The sequence below is a fragment of the Alligator mississippiensis genome, chromosome 10, assembly GCF_030867095.1.
Source record: "Alligator mississippiensis isolate rAllMis1 chromosome 10, rAllMis1, whole genome shotgun sequence".
In the NCBI taxonomy this organism is placed as follows: Eukaryota; Metazoa; Chordata; order Crocodylia; family Alligatoridae; genus Alligator; species Alligator mississippiensis.
In genome coordinates, this window is record NC_081833.1 from 47,107,191 (window position 1) to 47,132,970 (window position 25,780).

The window sequence follows — 25,780 nt, forward strand, 5'->3', positions numbered from 1 at the left end:
TTTAAAGTCATTATAGATGATCTGGACTCTGGCGTCAGAAGTGGACTGGCTAAGTTCGCTTATGACACCAAACTTTGGGGAAGAGTGTCCACACTTGAGGACAGATTGGTGATCCAGGCCAATTTCAGTAGGCTTGCAAGGTGGATGGATGAAAACCTGATGGCATTCACTATGGAGTAATGCAAGGTGCTCTGCCCTGGGGGGAGGGAGGACCAACATCACACTTATAGGCTCAGCATTGCTACACTTGCAAGCACCATGACCAAAAAAGACTTGGGTGTCATGATTGACCACAAGATGAACATAAGTCACCAATGTGATACTGCAGCCAGTAAAGCAAACAAAACTTTGGCTTGCATCTACTGATGCGTCTCAAACAAGACCCAGGATGTTATCCTCCCACTGTACTCGGCCTTGATGTGGCCATAGCTGGAATACTGCATCCCTGCATCCAATGCCAGGCTCCACAATTCAAGAAGGATATGGAGAAGTATGAAAAAGTCCAGAGGAGAGCCACGCACATGATCAGAAGGCAAGAGAACAGGCCTTATGAAGAGAAGCTTAGAGCCATGGGACTCTTCAGCCTGGAGAAACACAGGCTCGGGGTGACTTGGTGGCAGCCTAAAAGTACATAAGAGGTATGCATCAGGATCTGAGGGAATGACTGTTCACCAGAGCACCCCAAGGGATGACAAGGTCCAACAGTCACAAACTACTGCAAGACCATTTTAGGCTGAACATAAGGAAAAACTTCTTTACTGTCCAAGCCCCCAAGGCCTGGAATAGACTCCCCCAAGAGGTGGTGCAAGCACTTACTCTGGACACTTTATCTTGCTGGGATCCTTTCACCCTAGCTAATTTCTGCCCTCTGGGCAGGGGGTTGGACCTGATGATCTCTTCCAGCCCTAATGTCTATGAAATCTATGAGTGCCCCTGCCCTAGTGTCAGGCCTCGCCTCCTCTGGTCCTGTGTCATAGGTACAGCTCCCCACAACCCAGGCAGGCTGGGCACCATCCCCCTTCTCCTCTCCTTCCACCCATGGGCATGCACCAGGCCTCCAGGAGAATGTGGCCTATGTTTTAATCAAATGTTGAAACTGAGAAACTTTTAGTGTATTTATTAAACAAAAACTGCAATGTTACACACTCTGGGACTTGGAACATTTTTCTCAATTAACACAGAGTGGGGAAGCACCCTGGCTGTACTGGGTAGTTATGATGTTGAGAGGGGGAAAGGATTGGAAACCATGGGGTCTCAACTTAACAAACATGAAACCTTTGGGTTGTCAGGGGAATACCATGCATGAAACTGCCACCCCTTGTTTTAATTAAAAGTTGCAGCTGCCAATATTGTGTGATCATAATAAAATCTGTGGAATATTGCCTGCTCCAGAACTTGGACCTGATCCCAGGGGGGGCTACCTATTTTCACAAAGGATGCTGCTCCCTGGAGTAGGCCCTGACAGACATCTTCCTGGCTTCTTGAAATTAGCAGCTTCCATACACCAGATCTCCTGTTCTGGGGCTCCCCCTGCATCTCCAAATCAGTGCATGGTGTGGAGCATTATCTCATGGCCACCATCCAGGTCCCCCCCCCCCCCCCACCATGGCACTCCTGGGCATGTTGTCTCAGGGAAGAGTCCCTGGAGCAGGGCTTTCCATGCTGGGGATGGGGGGAGGGAGACTGGGTAGTAGCCTGCCCCTCTACTACTGCTCAGAAGGGCAATGGACTTTTGCACCACTCATGCCATTCAGGGTGCAAAATGTGGATCCCAAGTGGTCATTGCCCCTGTGTATAAACTCCTTATCCTGGCTCTGTGACGCTCCCTGTTCTGCAGTGGTAAAGGAGGTTTCACTCAGACAGAAGCTGGCCACCTGTAGTCCTCATTCTTGGACCTTTGCAGCATGTTCCTGAGCCCGGGCAGCTCATTTTAAGTGCTGTGGCAGTGCAGGTGCAAGCAGTTGCTAGCCTGTCCATTTTGACCTCCCACAATGAAGGTCTCATTTGGTGTTCATTTCACTGGCGCCATCTACAAACATGTCTTCAGGCCTGGTGGGATGAGCCTTCTCTGGTTCTCTGGGAAGAGAAGAAGGGAGTTGGGGGGAGGGTTTTCTGGGGGGAATTTTTCCCATTCCTGTTGCACCTTACCTGCAGCAGTGCTCATAAGTAGGTGCTCTGTCAAATGGTGCCTGGAGGTGCACCAGCGAATATGCGTGGTTGTGATTGTTGGTTACACTTTGGCTGTGGGGCTCAAAAAAGCTTTCAGTGCCTTTTGGGGTGTGTTTGGATGCCAGTTTGCATTAGGTGGATCTGCATCAACATGCTGGATCTCAGGAAAACAATGTGACCTTGAGGGATGGGGCAGCCAGTTGTCAATTAACCAGATTTATGGTCCCACTCAATGTAACGTGTTCTGATAACTCCCCAACAACAGTAGAGGGTAATGACCCTAGTGCTTCAGCTTTACTCTAAGTTAGTGTTGCAGGGGTTTATGGGGGAGAGGGAGCGTTTGAAAGGCCATGAGATCAGGGGGGAGCATCAATAAATCAGTATTATCAGTTTTCCATCTGGACAGTCATTGGCTACTCTGATATTCAGTGTGCTCTTGGCTCAAACACATCCTTCCGCATGACCATACCCCAACCTACCAAGGGGTCATATTAGACCATTCCTTTACCTATAAACATCACATTAAGAAGGTCAGCAGTAAAGTCTCTGCATGGGTAGCTGCCATAAGATGTTTAGCTAGCATGACATGGGATGCCAACTTCAAAGTGCTCAGAACCACTGCACTTATAGTGGTATACGCCCCAGCAGATTACCATGCTCCTGTATAGTCCTGTTGCATACTAAGAAGTTCAATACTGTACTTAACAGAGCACAGAGACTCATAACAGACTGCACAACTTGCACACACACAGATGTATTTCTGTAGTCTAAGGCATTCAACCAAGTGACATAAGAAGACCCTAGCTGCTCTCCTGCTGCCACATTTCTGGGACTGTAGAAAGCCTGACAGGCTGCAGCCTTGTGTGTTGTGATAAATTTAGATAAGGGGTGGAGTGAATGGAAATAAAATGATCATTCAGACTAATCTTGTCTGATATCTATTCCTACAGCATTTTATACCGACACCAAATGAGTTCAACCCCCCGCCCCCCCCCCTTTGGGCATGATCTTGACAGAAAAGTGTGAGTCAAGCTGAATAGATTGAGATCTGGATATGGATGCTTCAAAACAACACTGTACAAGATGAACAAGAGGGAATTAGCAGAGGTCATTGCAGGACCCCGGCATGGCTTTGAGCACTTGTGGTGAGGTGCCAGAGGACTGGAAAAGGGCCAATGTGGTTCCCATTTTCAAAAAAAAGAGGAAGGAGGACCCAGGAAACTATAGGCCGGTTAATCTTACCTCGGTCCTAGGTAAGCATTTTGAGAGAATTATCCAGGTGCATGCCCACAAGGGGCCAGCAGGGGAGATTATGCTTAGGGGCAACCAACATGGGTTCATTAGAGGCAGGTCCTCTCAGACCAACCTGGTGGCCTTCTATGACCAGGTTACAAAATTCTTAGACACAGGGGTAGCAGTGGATGTAGTCTTTCTGGACTTTAGGAAGGCCTTCGACACTGTCTCTCACCCCATTCTCATTAAAAAACTAGGGGACTGTGGCGTCGACACCTACACAGTCAAATGGGTCACTAACTGGCTGGAGGGCCGCACCCAGAGAGTGGTGGTGGACGGGTCTTATTTGACCTGGAGAGATGTGGGCAGTGGGGTCCCCCAGGGCTCGGTCCTCGGACCTGCACTGTTCAACATCTTCATCAGCGACTTGGACGAGGGGGTAAAAAGCATCCTGTTCAAATCTCAGATGACACTAAGTAGTGGGGGGAAGTGGGCATGCTAGAAGGGAGGAATAGGCTGCAATCAGACCTAGACAGGCTACAGGGGTGGGCGGATGAGAACAGGATGGGTTTCAACACTGACAAGTGCAAGTGCTGCACCTGGGAGGAGGAACCAGCAGCAGACCTACAGGCTAGGGAACTCCCTTCTCATCCGTACAGAGGCAGAAAAGGATCTTGGAGTCATTATTGATGCCAAAATGAACATGGGCTGACAGTGTGAGGACGCTGTCAGGAAGCCCAACCATACCTTGTCATGCATCCACAGATGCATCTCAAGCAGGTCTAAGGAGGTGATCCTCCCTCTCCATGCAACACTGGTCAGGCTGCAGTTGGAGTACTGAGTCCAGTTTTGGGTGCTGCACTTCAGGAGGGATGTGGACAACATGGAGAGGGTCCAGAGGAGGGCCACTCGCATGATCAGGGGTCAGCAGGGCAGGCTCTACGAGGAGAGGCTAAGGGACCTGAACCTGTTCAGCCTCCACAAGAGAAGGCTGAGGGGGGATCTAGTGGCCATTTACAAACTAGTCAGAGGGGACCAGCGGCCATTGGGGGAGTCCCTGTTCCCCCGAGCACTACCAGGAGTGACTAGAAATAACAGCCACAAGCTGGCAGGGGGTAGATTCAAACTTCACTGTCAGGGCAGCTAGGATCTGGAACCAACTTCCAAGAGAAGTGGTGCTGGCTCCTACCCTGGGAGTCTTTAAGAGGAGGTTAGATGAACACCTTGCTGAGGTCATTTGACCCCAGTATTTTTTCCTTCCATGGAAGAGGTCAGACTTGATGATCTGCTCAGGTCCCTCCCGATCCTACCAACTATGAACATCTTGGACAGTCCCATGTGAATGCAGTATCCAGCAAACAGCACAGCACTTAATAAAAAATTGCAATCTTTACAAATGCCCAGTTGGGGTTAATGGAATTCTCACACTGAGCGATGATACCAGACAGTGGCTCATAGCTGGCTGGAGAGAACTTGTAGCATTTCATACTCTCCTGAGAGCATCTCCCTGAGATGTCTGGTTCCCTGGGTGCTGCTGAGTGCTTAGATTGTAACTACTACAAAAAAAAGCTTTTAAGCTGTGATTAGCCAGAATATGGAAGTTTGTGAAGATGCCATTGTTTACCCATGACTTCTAGGCTGAATTGCTACAGATCAGCCTATTTAGGTATGAACATACTAGCACAACTAAAAATCCAAATGTAGCAGCCATATTAGCACCAGTAACAAGAGCACACTTGCCCTATCTATGCCTGTGGCATTTGCTTCTCAAACAGTAGGTTGCATTCAAGATATTGGTCTTCAGAAGTACTGAATGAGATTGGCTCAAGATAGCATCCAAAGAGAGATGTTCTCAGCTAATGTTCCTCAGTGGCTCTATTCCTTAGGAACTGTGTAATTGGTAGTCAGTACCTGGAAATTGTGAAAAGTGGAAGAGGGGCATCCTTGGCATCAAGGCTGAAGTTTTAGAATGGCTTAACTGAGGAGATTAAAAATGACTGTAAATCTTAATGTCTTCAGAACAATGCATTAACATTAATTCAATTAGCCTATCTTTCCCCTCACAACAATTTAAAATAGAAGACAGGAGAAAGAAAAGTAGGTAAAGAGGTAAAAACAAGAAAGAAAAGTATAGAAACAGAAAGACTTTTGGACAAGAGAGAGAGAAAAAATAAATAAACAAAAAAATCCCTAGACAGCCTTTAGAGGGAAATATTGAGCAAAATTAGATGTGTATATGGGTTTAGTGACCATGTATTAGAGAAGATGCTCAGGTGCTATAGTGATCAATGCTCTTGTAAGAACCTAGATAAACCACTGTTATGTCACATAGATAACAAAGCCATATGTACCATATAATTTGTCCATGTTATTTCATGGAATGGATTTAATTGTATATAGACCAGGGGAAAAAAAAAACTATAAACAAAATAGTTTTATTCCATATAAATAGAAATAGAAAGGTACAGTTAATACCTTTTAAGAGCTGGTTGTAATATATATATCACTTTATCAAAAAAAAATGACAGAGTAAGGGGGACACTATGCAGACTATTTTCCATTTTGCCATTTCTTTAGCCATACACACCTATGCATCCACTGTCACTACTATACATCTCTATGACCTAAACAGCATAATTTTTTTCTTTTTCTCTTAGAAGTGCCTCATCTCCTTTTTGAGTTCAGCATGCCACAGGGCCTTCTTTCAGCCCTTTGGTGTGCCCATGCCCTTGGTGAATTAATATCTGAATATTCAGGGGGTAGCCTAATGTCTGCCACAAATACTTTCTCATGCACAGCCCCCATGGGAGGTTTGCACGGGTGTTTGCTTTAACTCCTGTCTTCATAGATTCAAGGACAGTGAAACATGCCTAAGCAAGTCTTGGCAAATTTGTATGCTTACTGCTGGAAGGAGGCCCGGGTCTGAAAATGAACTCCCATACTCTGTGATAAATGTAAATGCGTTTCTTCCTAATAGAAAGATGTGACATAATGTGTTTTGGACCTTTACCATGTACATATACTATACATATGTATTCCAATGTATATTTTGTTTTTTTCTGATTGATTTAGACCTAGCTACTTTTCAGTTCCAAAGATCTTGAGTGTGGAACCAGAGGTCATAAGCTCTACTTCCCATGCTACTGGTAGCTGAGGACTATCCTGTCTCTGTGTCAGTATGCAGTTAGGGATTATTTCAATTCTCCACTGATCACCCAAGGTATTTTTTCCCTTTCTTTCTTTTTCTGACTCATAAAAGACATTTTTTCCTTTCCAATTTATTTAGGGTTTACACTAAATTTCTGTCGTTCAATGATTATTTGCATTTTCTTTTGAAGATAGGAAATATAGGTTTTCAGACGAGAGTTATCCAAAGTCTCATGTTGGCACATAAATAATATTCTGTTCTATTAGCCATGAATGATATTAGAAATAAGATTTATTTCTCTTAATCTTTTGGGTATGTGCCTGCTTTGTCTGATGTAAAAAATAATATTTTTATAGATTAATCAGATTATTATTGCACATTTATTTTGTTAGTCCATGTTAATTATTATTGATGTAACATATATGTTACAAATTACCTACAAAGCAGATTGTATATTAATGTACATGTTAACAACATATGGACACCAGAAACTGAGTAACTGAGCCAGGAAATTTATATTATATTCAAGTGCCACGTATACCACCTAACCTTTTTGGGGTCATCCAGTTAAGATGAGTTTTTGATAAAAGAAGACTCTCTACATTTTTTTTTCTATTTCCCCAGTTGATTCTAGACACAATGGATTTGAGAGATTCTACTGCATTCTAATGATAATACACAACATTTGATCTTTTAAAAACTGATTAAAATCTAATAATGACAAAAACCGATTGCTTTCAAAACCTGCCTGCAAAACATACCACTGTAACATTACAGCTTGCCTGTAGTTGTAATAATGACATGTGAACACTATTTTGATGGAGGGATACTGAAAGAAAACAAATAATTTTGGGCTTTTTAAATTCATTTACTTGTTAGACTGGATCGCATTTAACAATGGCATTGCTTTTCCTGCAGTTTAAGAAACTCTCATGCTTTATGGAACCTTAATTAATTGTTTCAGGTGGAATTTATCTTTCACACAACCAGAAAGGAAAACATGCCTAAAAGTAGGAGAAAGCAATTGTAAAACTTGGAAGATTAGCAGGAGGACTTGGGCAGAGGCATAATGGTGTGGCTGGGCACCCGGGGCAGCTGCCACACACAGGGGCAGTGGTATTTTCCACTTGTTGCTGTACCATTAGTGCAATTGTGTGGCTGCAGAAGAAGCTATCTTTCCCCTTCCCCCAACTCCCTCCCTCCCAAGTTGGTGCCTGGTACTTTGGGATAAAATCGGGTCTCCACTTTGAAAAGCCTTCAGCTCCCCTGATCAATGTGACATTTTCTTACCCTCTGGGAAAGTTTCTGAGCTTAGTTGCCTAATGGGACAGGACATTTTTGAATGACAGAAATGGATATCCTTTTCAAGCTGAATTGACGGGAAGGAAATGGAGCAAAATAGATCTCCAGTGCTGCCCCACATATCTTGGTACATCTTTGCTGAAGGATGTTGGCACTTGGAGGAATGCAGCTAACAAAATGACATTTTGTATCAAAATATGTGGCCTGTTCTCTCTCTGTCTCCCTATTTTATTCACTTCTCTTCAGAGTACCTGGAATTAAGGCACTTCACTACCCAGATGTGCTAACTCTTTCCTTTCTGATTGGCACTGTAGACAGCTTCCAGTGTCATTGTAAATCTCAGTTGGCACTGTTTGTATCAGTCTTCCTGCATCCTATTATAAGATGAACATTTAATTCCACTTCTTGGTTTTCCTTAAGTTTTCATTCTCTGAGAGTAAACTGTTTGTGCCAAAATCAGTGCATTAATTCAGAAAGGCTAGCAGCAGTATGAAGTCAGTCTTAAGGCAATAACATTAAAAGCAATTATAATATTGCTGGTTTGTAGAGAACCAAATATTTAATGTTGTATCTGTAGTAAGGGGCACTTTGCCAGGATAGACAATAGTTGGTGGAAGGTCTTCATCATTTTCATTGGGCTGCAGTTTCTGAAGGAGACTCGGAGGATGGACACACATGCATTTGGAGCTGCTTCAACCAGTGTTAAAGCTGGAGCAGCTTTGCTACATTTGTATTGTTCCTGGCTTTTCTACACATAACAATTAGAACATAACAGCTGCCACCCTTTTGAAATGTCCCCCTTTTTAAATGTCTCCAAATGTACATTTGTCCATACCCTCAGGCAATTAGCTGCTCAGCTTCCTTGGAAATTAATTTGGAGTTAAGAGGCCAAACTCCTTTAGACCTCTTTGAAAAATATGTCGTTCTCACTTCTTTCCTACTTGAGAAAAATATGTGACTACAACCCAGGCACATTTTCTTCATCTAGGAAAGCTAAAAGGTAGGTCACTTTTTAAAATCATCCAACATACTCCAATGGTAGGCAAATAGTTAATAAGTTTTAGTGTTGGGTTTGTTGTTGTAATTTTTAACTTTTAAGTATTAAAAATTTACATTCCTTGGAATCTACCTTTCTCTGCAAATACAAGATTTCATTTTCAGCACTGGTGTAATTTTATTAAAATTAGCGGTCTTCTGTTAAATTAAAATATTTATTGTTCACTAGAACATCTTATTATATGACAAATTCTACTGGATTTCAGTTAACTATAGCTGCGACTATAAAACTGATTTCAGCATCCACTACAATTAACTATATATATCTCTTGCTGATATATGTGATGTGGATTATCATACTTTATTTTAACATGTCCTACCAACATATCATCAGATATGTGGAAGAAAAAAGAGTTAACAACATAAATGTCTGCTATCATGCTGCTTTTTAAAACCATTCTTAATTTAATCCATATACTAAGTGTGCTTTCCAGTTACAAAAATTTATGATATGTATCAGGCAGAAGTGAAACCGTGATATGGAATTGTGACTGATGTAAAACAGACATACAAAATGAGTAGCATTAGGACATTTACTTTGAAGTTTGTTAAAACCAGTAAAGTGATATCCACTTTAAGTGAAACCTGCTGTTACAGATACCTACTGGATTTTAGGAACACTTTACTTTTTGAACTTATTCCTTGCCATTTACTGTGTTTTTAAAAAAAAAAAAAAATGTAGCATCAGAGGCAGGCTGGGACAAAAATAGTTGACCTACTCATGTATCTGCTGGTCCTTGCCCCTGAATAACCAGATAGTTGAGCCCATTTTATGGGAATACTGATGTTGGATTGACCAGATAAGGCTGTCTGAAGCTGAAACAAGTTCTTTCTGTATTCCACATATATGAATTCTATTAAATGAATTCTATGAATTCAACATCTATGAAATCTATATCCATAATAGGAAGGTAAGCATATATATAAGTTTACACATGATCAAGGAAAAACAGGATTTGCTACTTTGTTGATGTGAAGAAATCTCCCACTGTCTGTCCATGGATTGGGACATGCTGGGCTGGGAGGAGAATGTACCACTCACACTTGGTTGTGTGTGGTCAAGTGTTTCAGGATTTATTTTGCTGTGTATCTTGTTTGTGCTGTATAGGAGCACTTCCCAATCCTCCTTTTTGGGTACAGACCCTTTGTCTTAAGCCTCCTGCCAAGAAACCTGTGAAATCAGTTTGGTGACTGGTCTCTCCATCAAGGCTGCTGACCAATTTTTAAAAGGATTGCATCAACAGGGTTCAAATAATGCCTGTTCCTGGTTGGAGCCAAGTGATGAGGTCAGAAAAGTTATGTAAGGATCAGGTCACCTGGTCTGGGGGGGGCTTCCTCCAGAAAGCATTTTGGAAACATACACAGAAGCATGGGCCTCCATAATCTTCTGGATGCATATGTAAGTAGCCTATCTGAAAATTAGCCAGTAAATTAGGGTTATGTATCTTTAGCTGCATGTTAAAAGGGCCAACAAGCCCATTCAGTTTTGCTCAAGACTTTTTTTTTTTTTTTTTTTATAATACTCTTCTGTCTTTTACTCCTTCCCCGTTCTCCCCATCTCTTATTAATAAAAGCTATCAGTTACAGCATGCTTAGCTGTGAATGCTTAAGAGGAGGGTTAGGCCTTTTCGCTCCTAGCAGAGCTCAGCTGATTATTAACTGATTCTGCTCTACCAGTGGGCATAGCCACCCCAATGTCTGCAGGGTTTGTGTACCCTGGGCTGCACAGAGACCTAACGGACACCAGAGCCCGGGTGGTGGCAACAAGTACCCCAGGCTTGTGGATATGCTCCAGGAATGGGTTTGGCTGGATGTAGGCACCCCAGGGGAGACACCGGAAGCATGATTTTGGTCGGGCACAGTGAGGCAGGTGGCTTGGTGTAGTAGCGCCCCCTACTGTCCTGCCACAGTTGGCACCATTAAATATACTTCTTGTGGCCTCAGTAGTTATACAAAAATTGTGGGATCATGAGGTTATTCAGTTAGGAGGATGAATTGAGGGTGGATACAATTATCTGTGATGTAATATTCTTTCGTTTATGAAGAATGCACAAAGTCCTGTTTTGTGAATGCAGCAGAAACCAAACAACTAGAGGACACTGTCTTTGCTCTGAATTCTAAGCCTCATCTCCTGTCTGAACTTAGCTCAAAAGGATGTGCAAACTATCTCTCTCCTTGCTTCTTAAGCTTTCTCAGGGCCACATTAGGGTTCTACTCTCAGTGCTTTTCCTAATGGTTCACCTTGCCCTGCCTTCCTTAACCTTAACCATTTTCCCCCTCTCCTAAAAGCACAAACCTTTACAAAAAATAGCAGGCAAACCTACTGTGCTATCATGTGAGTTACATGTGTATGTGTTTTGGACAGTGAAGTTTGTCTGTTGTTGGGGTGAAGATTGCTTATTATTTCAGCTTTCTGGTTCCATGAAGGAGCTTGTAATGCCGCCTTGCAGCTGTCTGAAATGTTGGATGATGGTCATCCTTCACAGTTTCAATCCAAATCTTCATATAAATCACATGAAGAGTTCTACTGGTTCAATATTTATGTCAGGTGCTATTTGCTACTGTATCTTCATTAAACAGGATAGTTTCATTCTGGTGGTACTGACAGTATGTTTATATGCCTGATGAACAACTTGGCTTAGAGAATTGTAATGTTTTTATAGCACCGGGCAAATCAGAATTTTCACTTAAAAGCACAGTTGGTTTTTTTGTTTGTTTGCTTTGAAGCCTGTTAAGTTTTAATCATAATACTGGCATAATTTGTTTGTTTGTTTGTTGCTCTCTGTAAATATTTGTTTGTGTAAAGGCCAAGACCAGCCACATTATGATCTGTAGTCAGCTATACAGTCCAGATCCACTAATATTCTTGTAATGTTCTTAGAGGGATTTGATGAGCGTGACTGTTACACTTTAACTCTCTATTTAGTCACATAAATTTGTACACAACATGATTAGAGAAGGTTGAGGATGAGAACCTAGCTCTGTCTTGCATAAAAATGGCCATTCTAATGTCCTCTGCACATGGATTGAGAGAAGGTGTTAACTGTATACTTGTTCTCTAAGTCAAGGAACATTACTGACATATTGTCCCTTATTATGGATTTCAGCGGTTCTGATTAACGGACACTTTATAGGCTTTCTTACAGTAGGGTTCCTTTTGATTTATGATTTCAACTGATTAATTTCTAGTGAGACTTGCAAACTACACTGCTACTTTCTCTACTTTCTAGCAAACTAATCAAATGCATTCCAATGAGTGGAGCCCTTACTGTTGGCCGGGGGGTGGTGCCTGGTGTTTGTGGTGCTGTAAGCATCTCCAGCCAGTCTGTGGATTTTTCACTCAATTGGAACCTCCTGCATGAGCTAATAGATGGAAACAATTTGGTAATCTTAGATCTGTGGGTCAGTATTTTCCTAACATAGCATAATATCCATAGCTTTTATTATAGGTATTTTCTGTGGCACCAATCAGAACTCTAGCTATTGCATATAAAATAGAAATGCAAGTGTAGTTAGTTGAGACCTGAGATGGATACTGGAAAAATATAACAAAACAGCTAAAATACCCTTCAGGATTTCACTCAAACTTAAAAATGCATTTGCTCCAGCTGTGCCTGTATATATTAGAGGAAGTTGTACTCCCAAAATTGTAAGCAGAGATTGAATTTATGCTCATACACTTAAATATTTGCGCTGGCATTACACAAATAGCATGACGTTCTGAAATGTGATGCTGTTTGATACAGCAGAGACAGGCCTCCCAAATACTCACTGGAATTTTGGTGTGGAAACAATTAAGCCAGACAAATGGATAGGATTGTATATATGCACAATGTTAGTTGGTGTCTAAGTAATTAGTAAATTAAGTATTAAACTCAGTTCTCAGATTAACAAATTGGGCACAGTCTGTGTTACCCCAAGAGGGAAAGATGTAGTATTCCTAAATGTATCTGTCCCTCATGGTCTGCCACAGATTTTTTTTCACAGCTTGCTTCAAGCTTTTACAAAACTTTTGTTCAGGGAAGCAAAACCAATACCACGTGCTTACAGGATTAATCAAATCTCAAATACTTAGGATCAGAAATGCATAGGTAATGTCTTATGTGATCCATCCTGAATTTGCAAAGAGATTTGTCAAGGAACTTGGAATGTTTTAAATTTGATGAAATTATGCCCAGTTTATTATGTGAGTTTAGGCAGGGGAAAAAGTCATTCTGAGCAAATTTATTTCTCTAGTTGTAGAAACGTTGTGGATGTTAAGTATTGTGTGTGTGGCCAATAATTTGTAGTGTACTGTGTTCTCATCCAGCGAATCCAGGCCTAAGTACCTTGTGAATAAGCTAACTTGAAATTGGTGCTACAACTCAAATCCTTTCATGTATAGCACTGTTTATTTCTTGAAGACATTTGCTTGGAAGTAGATGGGTACATCAGAGCTGGCAGACTGGAAGACATTCTGTTGTGCTGTGACTGACAGGAAATTTGATCATTCTCTGACAAGAACAGGACCCCTTTCGGTTTGCTTTAGATCACACATTTCTCTTCTGAGCCCATCGTCAGAAAGCTGTTGAGTAACTTTGGCAAGAAGAATGTATGACAAAGAGCACAGCAAATGGGGACAAATGCAGTCATATATTTTACTGTTGTGTTGCTGAAATGCCTTTAGAAAGGCTACATCATTTCACATGTTCAAATGGAGAATTTAGGCCGGAATCTCAGGCCTGCTGTGGCAGCTTTGTGTGGTGAGGGTCACAAAACAGGATTAAAGTTTCCGTTCCTCTGTGTAAATGCACAACATTACCGTAACAATTTCACCTTTTCTCCTTGCTTTCCCATGGCCAGGGGCATGGCCTTGGACACAGGTGGCCAACCTGTGACACAGGTTCCATAAGGGGCATGAGCAGCTCTTGCGTGGCACACTGGCAGTTTGGAGAGGGATGTGGAAGCATACTGGCAGATAGGGTAGGGAAAGAAAGCCAAGTAACAGATTGGGCAGGGAGCACAGGGCTGGGAGAAGAAAGCAGAGCAGCAGATTGGGCATGGGAAGCGGATTGGAATAGCACTCAGGGAGGGTTCAGGGATAACTTGTGGCAAGCCCCCACTGGCCTTGCTGATCCCAGGCTTTGGTGATTCATGGACACTGGAGAAGCCTCAAATAACCAGTTGACACCTGGTGCAAATTCAGAGTCCCTAAGCAAAGATAAGCAGAAGATTTTTTCACCCCATTTCATTGTATCCCTTTTCTGGGGTTACAATGCAGCCCCCATCTTCAGTTGTATACCTGCCCTGTTCTGTGGCTCTGCAGTCAAGGGGATCAGATAGCATTTGAACCTTCTCCTAGGAGTTGCCCACATCCAGGGATTCTCTAAGTGACACAAACATAAGAGAACAACCCTATGACCCCATGACTGTGGGAACCCTGGTGTTTAGGGGTATGTTAGGTGTATGGCTAGAGAGATGGATTTGTGCATGTTAAGGGGTCTGCCTAGTCTGGAGTACTATATAGCCCCCACAAAGCACTGACTCCTCATGTAAAGTAAGGCAGCTATTGAGGCAGCTCAGATTTAAGCTCAGGGCTGAACTGGCCTCTGAAGCCTGGATGTGCAATGGTGGCACCATTTTCCATTCTCCCAAATGTGCTTCACTACCTGAACTTCATGTCTTGAAATATGTAGCTTATAATTAGGCTCCTGATTATTTCTTACCGCTCACATTCTCATCAGCAGCCATACTTAAGTTTAGACTCAGATCCCTAATTTAAGATTTTTTCCCATCATTCCTTATTTATACTTTATGGCTTCTTTGAAATTTTCAGACTTGTATTTTATTTTCTGTGAAAATTTTCAACAAAAATTCATTTTTATTTTGGTGGTTGAAAACTGAAATTGTTTTGGCTGTAAAAGATGAGAAAAATTGATAAAAACAAAATATTCTATAGTATTCTAGAAGTGATATTTATTATACTATTTTCAATTTGATCTGGTTTTCTCCAGCTCTAATGCTCTTTTGTATTTGTTTGCATCTACCTAGGAAATGTTTAAAAAAAAAAAAAAAAAAAGGTTGCCTGTGAATTACTTTGAGTAGAGTTGGACAGTGAAGGGTCTTTTAAAATGTAGGTTGGGATTTTTACCTTTTGTTCTCAGCAAGGTATTTCAGTTGTGCAAGGAAGAGGGAGACTGCATGAGCTAGGATTTTTTTTCCTTGAGAAAAGGGTTATTCTTTAGAACTGTACTGCAGTGACCCAAAGCAGATATGCTGTAGAGGTGATGTGCATTGTGTTTAGGTTTGGTTGATTTAATCAGGACAGTGTACCAGGCTCTCTCAAGTGTAGTCCCCTAGAAATGGCTATGGCAAACTTTGTCTAATATGATTTTCCTCTTGAGACAGACTCTCGTGTTAAAGGCTGCTTTACAGTTGGCTTGCAAAATGGGGTCCTCTGAAGTAGACAGTGCACATACACAAGGTGGAAAGCTAAAATGAGAACATAGTTGACATGACTTTCCAATAATTTATCTTCAGATTTGAAGTTGTTTGCAAAAATTAAAATGTTTTGCTATGCTTATACAATGTCCTTTCTATCTAGACCAAACTGCATGTGCTGTAAAAATATTATAGACATAAATGTACTTGACGTGCTTTGCACTGGCTTTTGTTAATGGGAGTTACAGATGGCAGTTCCAAAATGTCTTTCCCTATGTTAAATTCCTTAATATTTGTAAAACTTTATTTCCACATCTCTTCTGGGATGAAGGTAATGTGGGTCCCCCCCCCCCCCCCCCTCCTCCCAGGTTAGAGAAGAGAAACTGAGACTAGAGAAATTAAGGTCAATAGTATCCCCTAATTTTGGATGTCCAATCTGAGACAGCAAATGCTTGAATTTTCCTAGTATCAAACTGAATTGTGTTGTATATTTTCAAAACATTCTCTCTCTGACATTAGTTGCAGCTGTGAGTACTCAGCACTTATGGGAATCAGATTCCCAAACCCTGGTCACTCAGGAAATGAAGAATGCACAAAGGGAGATGTTTGATTTATATGGTTTAACCAGGATTACATAGGAACTGTAGGATAATACAGCTCTCCAGAGCAGTATGCACTGCCTTAATCATGAGGCCATCCTCTTTCTGCTTTCCCTCTCATTTACTACATCTTCCAACTTCTACATCAAATGAAGTCAGACTCCTGTAGAAAGCAGCCTCTTTCACTGTACAGTCCTGCTTAATTCCCAGAGCATGTCCATCCTGTGAAAAGAGGAGACAGGAAAAAAATAGTTTGATCTAGTAATTGAAACCTATGTCATATGACTTGAAGGGTTTCCCTGAGTCACTGAGTCCAGTCCTCTTACTGTAGTGTGGGCGTGTCTGTATTCTTGACCTATCACATGATGTAATACCACTGACTTTTGTCACTCTCGTTTCGATGGCTTGGGAGGGTAGATGACTTTTCGGGAGAAGCCCCATGTGGAGGGGTCCCAGTTCTTCTGCAGGGCTCCACTTTCCCTAGACCCTTCCCCTTTCCTCTCAGCCCTGTGGTGAAAAGTCCCCTTTGGTCTTGTGTGGGGAGGCTTATCTGGGTCAATTGTTTGGACTCCTCTGTATTCCTTAGTCCAATACTCTATGGCACTTCTCTCTCTCCTGTGAAATCTCTATCTGTTAAGTCATTTGCTTATCCAGACTAGGTAGACCTTTTAACATTACACTCTCTTTGCATCTTCTTTCATGCAATTCATTTAACTAGCTCTTTAGATCAATGTATGTATTATTTCTTCGGCCTTTCCTTCACCCTTACTTCAGTCTTTATAACTTATTCCCCTCGGTGCCTTTTGGATCAAGGCTGTAAAACCATTTGCAATCCCAAATCCATATCTCCAGGGTTTTGTCTTCATAGCTGTAATTCGTTCACCCCAATAAAGAAAATTATGACCTGTTTCTCAATCAGGCCCCCACTTGCATCCACAATTCAGAAAGTAATCATGCTCTCTTCTTTAAGCTACAGGATAAGTCCAGCAGAATATATAATTCAATCCCCTTTTCCTTTTTTCACCCTTTGGGTTTACTGTGTAAATCTCTGCAGCATTCACCCAACTTGACTGGTGTCTAAACCCCTCCACTTTTTTCAAGATCTGTTCTGGCTCTCTCACCCTGCTGGCCCCGCTGGACATCCTGAGAAATGCCTCCTTCCTAGCCCTGTCACCAGCATTGCTGGTATGGCTCCCCCTGAACAACTTCCCACTTCACTTAGCTCTCTCAGAGGGCTGGCCGGATCCTCACTTGGGGTTATTCGGACCTCAATGACATGGGGTGATTCAGCTGCTGGTATCCTCTTCTTCCCCTGTCCACACAGCTCCTAGCTCCACCATGCTTTTCCCACTCCTGGGGAACACCAATTATCATCTTGGTATCCCTTTAAATTCCCCACTCCTTTCTCTCAGCCAGTCAGAGCCAGCTCCCTGGGACACATGGTCCAGTGCCCCTGGAGGCCTGTTCTTCTCCTGGGTTCTCTCTGGACACTTTTCCCCTCTGTGCCAGGGATATGCAGCCCTTCCAGACCCATCCCAGTAAATCGCTGGCTGGTATAGCTAGCTCTGCAGGTCTGTAGCAGGGGCATGCCTCCAGCCCCTGTTACAGTAGGTATAAACATTCACAAACTGATTGAGTTCTGTCTAAAGTTAGGGTTTTTTTCCCCTCTACGCCCCTAATATGGTAGTTTCAGGAACTGTAATACCTTCTTCAACTATCCAGTCAACATTTATTCACTACTATAATTGGGCCAAACCACCTCAATCTTGCATTTCTGAGTGCTTGATATTGTAACCTTAATATTTTTCTTTTAATGCAGTTTTTAGGTTGTGTGTCATTTCTTAATGCTTTTAAAAGAGGATAATGACTCCATGTACAACTGATGAATTCTGGGTTTAATGTCCGGAGACTCTGTGTCTACATGTTCTACTATAATAGATGTCCATTTAGGATGTGAGGCTTGATTGCATTTTGCTTCTATATTGAGCTAAAACCTAGAAGATGACAAAACATTCTTTTATCTAGTTGCAGGGCTAACAACAGAAGGTCATTAAATAGATTACTCAACATTCCAGGGGAGTCCCCTTGAACAAAGAATTGGCTACCATCCTTGGCAAAACATTTTTCATGTCTGAACTCCGGAAGGAGAGAAAATTAAGGGTGTGGCAATCAGACTTTGGGGGGTGGAAGGTTAAGAAAGCTTCCTAGCTTCTTAAGGACAGATGCTTCCTGGAATCTTACAGGACAGATGTGGGACACCTTTTAAATCATGGAGCCCATTTCCCTGATTTATAGGAGAAGGCATATGAGGAAGGGAAGAATCCTGGCCTTCTTAGATTGCTGTCTTAAACACAAAGAATGCTCAAGCATGGTGAGGAATCTGAGACAGGGGGACATCTCGGGGGCCGATTTTTGCCTTTTGCCCACCCACCTGGTTTCTGGGCCAACCACCCACCTTCTCTCCTGCCATACCATGTTGTTATTTAATTAATGATCTTAATTAGGTTGGAGGCTTCCCATTTTCTTGCCCCGATGCCAGGGGGCACTATCTGCAGCTCTGTTCCTCCCCTATATTGCAGCCCAAGCCTCACAGATGGTTTTATAAATTTTCTCTTTATGTTGGGGGCTCAGCCGCTGTAGGCTTACCCCATCTGTCTCTAGCTAGACCTGTCAGTCAAAACCCACTATTTGGGGCTTGAATCCAAGGCTCTAGCTCTCTAACTTGGGCTCAAGGCCCTAATGCGGTAACCCTAGTGCTGCAGGGCTTCCTGAGCCCTCTATCATGGTGCCCCTTGGCACTAATGAGGCCTCCTCTACCCCTAGAGCCTCAACTACAAACCACCAGCATTTTTAACATCAAATGTAAACCATAGGCTTCTATGGCCATATAATGAAAAATAATAATAAAGAAATAAGAGAGGCAACATGCCCACTTACTTTAAGTGATTGTGCCTCTGGCTCACAGTGTGGCGTATTCTTCCCAAAGAGGCTGCTGCAGCTGCACCATAGTTGTTGGGAGTCCCCCTCTGCTTCCTGTCTGGCCTTCCCCACTTCCAATTTATAGGGTTCTGGCCTTCTCCTTCCTGTCACCTGACCAGCTGGCAGGGTTAGATCCTTAAGCCCTACTCGACCAGCCAGCCATGCACGGAAGGTTCTGAATTTAAAGGGACCACCCTGTTTCTTGGTAACAGGGCTAGGGTTCCCTGTTACAGGAATACAAACAGCTGTTTTTATTGTTTGGTTTTCATCTGCATTGTGCTAGGTCTGTGTTTTTATTTGTTTGCTTTCACAGCTGCGTGTCCCTAAAAAGGTAAATTGTAAATCAGAGTGTCCCACATTTGGAGTTTTAGGGAATAATCTGCATAAACTTCTGGAGTATGAAGGAAAATTCCTTCATGGGGGCTTAATATAGCCTGGCTCTTAGATCCTATTTTTGTCAAGGGGTTACAACTGCCTAGGAAGTATGCCAGAGAAGCTCAGGGGAAAAGAAAGCAAAAATGAACAAACAAAGAAAAAAAATCCAAAGACCTAAAAAACAGTGCAGTGGTTGACTCGGGTCAAGAAACCCAAGAGCATAGGACCCAAGTGTCATGGGACTTGAACAGCAGTCTACTCGGTGTCCACCACGGGGAATTATACAAGTGCCATGTGATGAAAACAATGAAAAAGCTGAAATCCCATTGTAGGTGAAACCCAATAGCAGGATTGGAATGACCACACTAACCCTTTTTGCCTAAACTTACAAAATAACTGAAAATAGTTGTAAGTCATTATCGTGTAGGTGATTTAAACCTGGAAGGGTATTGTTTGTTTTGTCAGTAGATTTTTGTTAACACTAGAGAAACGGTCAGGTCAGTTCAGCATTGAAAACCTGCTACTGCTATGACCATAAGCGGTATAACCTGTACTGGTCAACAATTAGTGCTGGGCAGCGGATAATTAATGACAACCTCAAGAAGTTCCAATGGCTTCAGGTGGATGAGTGCCTGAGGAGGGTAGTGGAACCCTTGATGGAGGAAATGCCATCAAAAGGCAGATGAGCGTAATCACTCACTGATTTTGCCAATGGTATCCACATAGGGCAGATTGGGCTCTTCAGCCATGGCTGGCAACCAATATAGGAGTGGAGCCCCAAAAGGCAGGCAGATGGAAGACCTCCTCTTCACTGGCAACTCCTGCAGCGTAGCTAGTTCCAAATGTATTGACTTTATGACGGTCCTTCCTTTGGACCAAACCAGTGAAGCCAAGATGGGGTCACTGATACAGGGCAAAGCAGCATCTCCATATCAACTTCCCAGGCTATTGCAGCCACGCTACATGGCAAGGATACTCCATCTTTGCTGGCAGCATGGATACAACATGGAACGTGGCAATGAAGGTTCATAAGCTCTCGTTTGATTGGTGTAGAGGAGGGTGCCATGGGTCACCTTCAGTGGTGGGAGGAATCATCACATTCCACTGGTCAGCTATGGCCCACCATAATGCTGGGCAGCCCCTAGACAGCTGGCCCACCACAGTCTTTCTGCCTCATTGGGTGCATAGGGCTAGACCAAAAGCCAAAAAGCAGATGGAAACCTTGCACCTGGCAAAAACAAGAAACCGATAACTTTCTGAATTGAAAGCTGGAACATCAAGACCATATGTCCTGGCTTGATAAACTATGATGATCTACAGTACACAAGCAGCATATGGAAGTCAGTCTTGATTGACCATGAGCTATACAAACTTAACATTGACTTTGCAGCACTCCAGGAAACAAGACTTGCAGATTCTGGTTGTATCCAAGAGGCCAATTATACCATCTTTTGGTGAGGTAAAAGCACTGAAGAAATTTGTCTTCACAGCATCATGGTGAGCACCCACAGGTGGCGAGGGTGTGGTGATGGCAAACAGTGAGCTCCTGCAGGTGGCCATGGAACTGTCCTGTTCTGCTTCCTGCTGGGGCACTGTTGGTGGTGGGGGAGAGGGGTGGTGAGTGCCAACAGATGCCTCCAGCAGTGTCAGTGGCAGCCAGCAGTGATCAGGTACTGCCCACAGATGCCGCCGGCAGTGGTGGCAGTGCCTTTTTGCAGGAGATACACCGCCAAGCTCGGGGGGTGCACGTGCACCTGCATGCACCCCCTATGCATTACCAATGGTCAGAGCACATCATTTCATGTAGACTTCAGATGACCATTAGTTCTGCTAACATAATCAGCACTTATGCCCGAACACTCAGCTCTAGCCCTGAGGATAAGGATACATTTTATGACACTGCACCAAGTCATCAAGGGAATACCACCAACTGAGTGACTATTTCTCCTTGGAGACTTTAATGCAAGAGTTGGTGCAGACAGCAACTCATGGCCAGATTGCTTAGGACATTTTGGCATCAGCAAGATGAAAGAAAATGGTCAATGACTTATTGAATTCTGTGCCCAAACCAACTGTGCATTACCAATTCATATTTTGATGCCACAAGGTGTCACATGCCACAAAGCATCATGGCAGTGTCCATGATTAGGCCACTAGCACCAATAACTTGTTATTGTTAGGGGGAAAGACCTGCCTTTATTGTAGAAGACCTACATGTTCCACAGTGCCAGTGGTAACACTGACAACTCCCTGATCATTAGCAAAGTGAAGATTACAGTCAAGAAACTACATAGAGTTAAACCTAGGAACAAGTCTAAAATCAATACCACTAACACCAAGAACCAGAGGAAGTTCTAAGAGTTTGTGAAGGCTTTCAAACTCAGCATGTTTGGGAAGTCATTACTAGAGAAGGCAGAGGAAATTTGGGAAGGTCTAAGAACTGAATCCATGAAACATTTGGGGAAAAGAGACCATGCAATAAGGACTTGTTCAAAGAAAATGCAGAACTATTACCTCTCATCAACATCAAGAACACAGCCTATCTGGAACACAACAAGAAGCCAACAGTGAGCATCAAAGTGAGACTGACATGCAAAAAACCGAGCTACATAAAGCAACCAGACGCTGTGCAAATCAGCACTGGACTAAGCTCTGTGAAGTGATACAGACAGCCTCAGACACAGGAAACCTAAAAGTCATGTACAATGGTCTAAAGAAAGCTCTAGGCTCTACTGTCAATGAAATACAACTGCATGATTTGAAAGGAGTGAAGCCATTACAGATAGAAGCAAGCAGATGTCTCATTGGGTTGAACGCTACTCAGAGCTATATTCACAAGAAAGAAACATGCCAGTGAATTACTGGACTCTATAGGTCATGTCAGAGTTAGATGTGGAGCCCACTGTAAAAGAGCTAACCAAGGCCATTGATGCTTTATCAAGTTGCAAGGCTCCTGGAAAAGATGGCATCCCAGTGGAAATTCTCAAGTACAGGGAAAGAAAGCCTACTACCATATCTTTATCAGTCCTGATGTACCACAGCCCTGAGGTACCACAAGACACGCATGATGCAATCATCACTTTGTATAAAAATAAAGGAGATAAGGGCAACTGCAACAACTACAGAGCTATCTCGCTACTAAGTACAGCAGGGAAAGCTTTTGGAAGGGTCATTCTGGTGTGCCTACAACAGCTGGCGAGTTGTGTCTACCCAAAATCTCAGTGCACATTCAGGGCTGAAAGATCAACCATAGACCTGATATTTCCCTGTGTCAACTTTAAAAAAAAAAAGTGCAAAACTGACCACTTTACATTGCTTTCATGTATCTAACCAAAGCATTTGACACCATAAGCAGAACAGGCCTATTTGCAGTCCTGGAAAAGATAGGATGCCCACCAATACCGTTAAGTCTTATACATTCCTTCCATGACAACATGAAAGTAACTGTTCAGTTTGATGGGTCCACTTTGGACAGCTTCGAGATGAAAAACAGTGAAGCAATGATGTGTTCTTGCCCCTGCTGTCTTTGGAATCTTATTCTCGGTATTCCTGAACTGCACATTTAAAGATATGGAAGGTGGAGTGTACCTTCACACAAGACTGGATGGGAAACTCTTCAACCTATCACAACTCAAGGCAAAGACTAAAATTGAAAGGTGCTTATCAGGGAGCTTCTATTTGCTGATGATGCTGTCCTTACAGCCCACAATGAAGATCTGCTACAAGAACTCATGGATCGCCTCTCAAGAGCTTGTCAGGCATTTGCTCTATCAGCATAAAGAAAACAGTTGTACAACTCCCTGTCCTAGTACAAGATGTATAGAATCATAGAAAGTTAGGGTTGGAAGGGACCTCAGGAGGCATCTAGTCCAACCCACTGCTCAAAGCAGTGGGGATGGTCCCATCCCCAACTAGATCATCACAGCCAAAGCTTTGCCTAGCTGGGTCTTGAAAACCTCCAAGGATGGAATTTCTACCACTTCTCTGGGTAACCAGTTCCAGTGTTTTACTACCCTCCTAATAAGAAAAATTATTCCTAAAATCTAACCTAAACTTCCCATGCTGCAACTTGAAACTGTTACTCCTTGTTCTGTCATCTGCCACCACTGAGAACAATCTAGCTCCGTCCTCTTTTGAACTCCTCTTCAGGTAGTTGAAGGCTGCTTTTAAGTCCCCTCTAAGTCTCCTCTTCTGTAGACTAAATAAGCCCTGTTCCCTCAGTCTTTTCTTATAAGCAAGAATCCTGGCTTTCCCTGATTTAAAAAAAAAAAAACAAAAAACAAAAAACCACGCAATTTCTCTGATTAAAAACAGCAAAAGCCATAATTAAATTACAGGCTCCCCATAGCCCTCCCCTCCCCGGCTCTGCTGGTGCCCCTCATTCCCCCCACAAGAGATCCCCAGCCCTACTGGTGTCCTTCATTCACCCCACAACCCCCTTCCTCGGCACTGCTGATGCCCTTTGCTCCCCAGCCATAGCTCCCTGCTCATGCCACTCACTTTCCCCCCCACCCACATCTACCACAGCCTTGCTGCTGCCCCTCACCCCCCACCTGCAGCCCCTGTTTCTCTAGTCCTGCAAGAGAAAGCCCTCGGCTGCCAGGGCTATGGACCTGGGCCTGCAGCCCCTTGTCCCCACTCCCCCCTGCTGCTTGCTGTAGGCTCAGGCGGGGTGGCTCCCCTTGCTGTGTGTACTCCCAGGGGGCAGGGGGGATCCGCAGCCCCCAAATCTGTATGTGGGGCAGGCACTGGCTGTAGGCTCAAGCTCTAACCCTGCTTCCCTCCCCAGGGGCCTCTGTAGCTCAGCGGGCATGACCGGGCATGACTGGGGACAGTGGGGCCATGCAGGGATCTCCTCGCTGCTGTGAGCTTCCCTGCCACTGCCCTGGTGAAGTGGTACACACAGGAAACACAGCTTTGAGTGGTGTAGCCCTGTGTGCAGGAGGTGCATTGCCTGGGCAGTGTGGAGTGAGCAGCAGCAAGCAGCTTCTCTGTGCAGCTCTGGTGGTCCCTGCTGCACCAGGTGGTGCCTGCGGGGCTGCAGAGGCCCCAGGGGAGGGAAGCAGTGCAAAGCAAGCAGTGGTGAGAAACTTCTCCATCCAGGCCTGCTGTTTTCTGCCACTCTGCTTCCACCCCCAGGGCCTCCAGAGCCCAATGAGTGCCACCCAATGTGGCAGGGAGCACCAGAGCTATGTGGAGAAGCTGATCATCCTGTGCTGTCCTGGGGATGTGCCTCCTGCATGCGAGGCTGTCCCCCTCAAATGAGGGTCAAATGCAGGAGGTGCATTGCCAGGGTAGCGTGTGTGTGGTGGGGAGCTCGCAGCACTGAGGAGATCCCCCACATAGTCCTGCTGTCCCCAGCCATGCTGGGTCGTGCCTGCTGGGCTGTGGAGGCCACGGGGGAGGGAAGCAGGGTGGGAGTCCACGCCCACAGCCTGTGCCTGCCCCATGCACAGATTTGGGGAGCACAGGTCCACCCTGTGCCCTGGGAGTGCACACAACAGTGGGGAGCCAGCCTTCCCCCTCCCCTGGGGGAGCCACCCACGGCCCCATTCTGCTCCTTGCTGGGGCCCTGAAGCCACATGTTGCAGCCCTGGGCTCCAAGCCCCCCCGGCTGGGCAGCAGCCTCAGACCAACCCAGTTCCCTTCCTCCCTCCCTATAGGGGTCTCAATCTACCTCTCCTCCATTTACCTGCTGGAGCCACTCTGCAGGCTATCTGGGGCAACATCCATGTCCTCACATGTGGTGTCCCCTGTCTCGCTGCCCTCCTGTTCCCTCCCAGCTCCCTGCAAGCTGGAACTGGGCCAGGCAATGGCAAAATATGCGGGTTTCTCTTGTAAAATGAGAAATCTGTGTTTGCCTCTGGTAAAAGGTAAAATCTGTGGTATACTCCATTTTACCATAGGAAATGGAAAACCTAGCTCCCTGCTCTTAAGTCATGTCCCCCAGCTCCATCACCATTTTTTGCCATCTGCTGGACTCTCTCCAATTTGTCCACATCTTTTCTGTAGTGGGGTGCTAAAAACTGAACACAGTACTCCAGATGTGGCCTCACCAGTGCTGAATAGAGGGGAATAATCGCTTCCCTTGACGTACTGACACCACACCTAGCAATGCAGCCCAGTATGCTGTTAGCCTTCTTGGCAACAGGGGCACACTGCTGGCTTATATTCAGCTTACTGTCTACTGTAACCCCCAATCACCCTTAATGAGAACCAGCTAGAAGCAGTCCAAACCTTCATCTTCCCAGGTTCTACAGTGACCACCAACCTCCCTGTTTACACTGCATGGTCAACATCAAATGGCAATATAAAGTTACCAAAGCAGAGGTTCTTCAAAGTGCAAATTTACCAACTGTGATAGTCCTACTCAGACAGAGATGGATGACTGTGCTGGCTAGGCCATCTGAGCAGATTGGAAGATGGACATATACCCAAAGACATGTTATACAGGGAAATATCAAAGGGAACAAGGACAAGATGCTTCAAGCTTTGCTAC

General features: G+C 44.0%; 1 long non-coding RNA gene across 1 annotated transcript in view; it reads left to right on the forward strand.

Annotated features, from left to right (window-relative positions):
• LOC132243592 (uncharacterized) overlaps nucleotides 1-25,780 on the forward strand; it is a 177,111-nt gene that overhangs the window by 5,647 nt on the left and 145,684 nt on the right. Inside the window, exon 3 of the long non-coding RNA XR_009455256.1 lies at nucleotides 6,475-6,622. This is a non-coding gene — a long non-coding RNA (uncharacterized LOC132243592). The remainder of the gene's footprint in view (nucleotides 1-6,474; nucleotides 6,623-25,780) is intronic.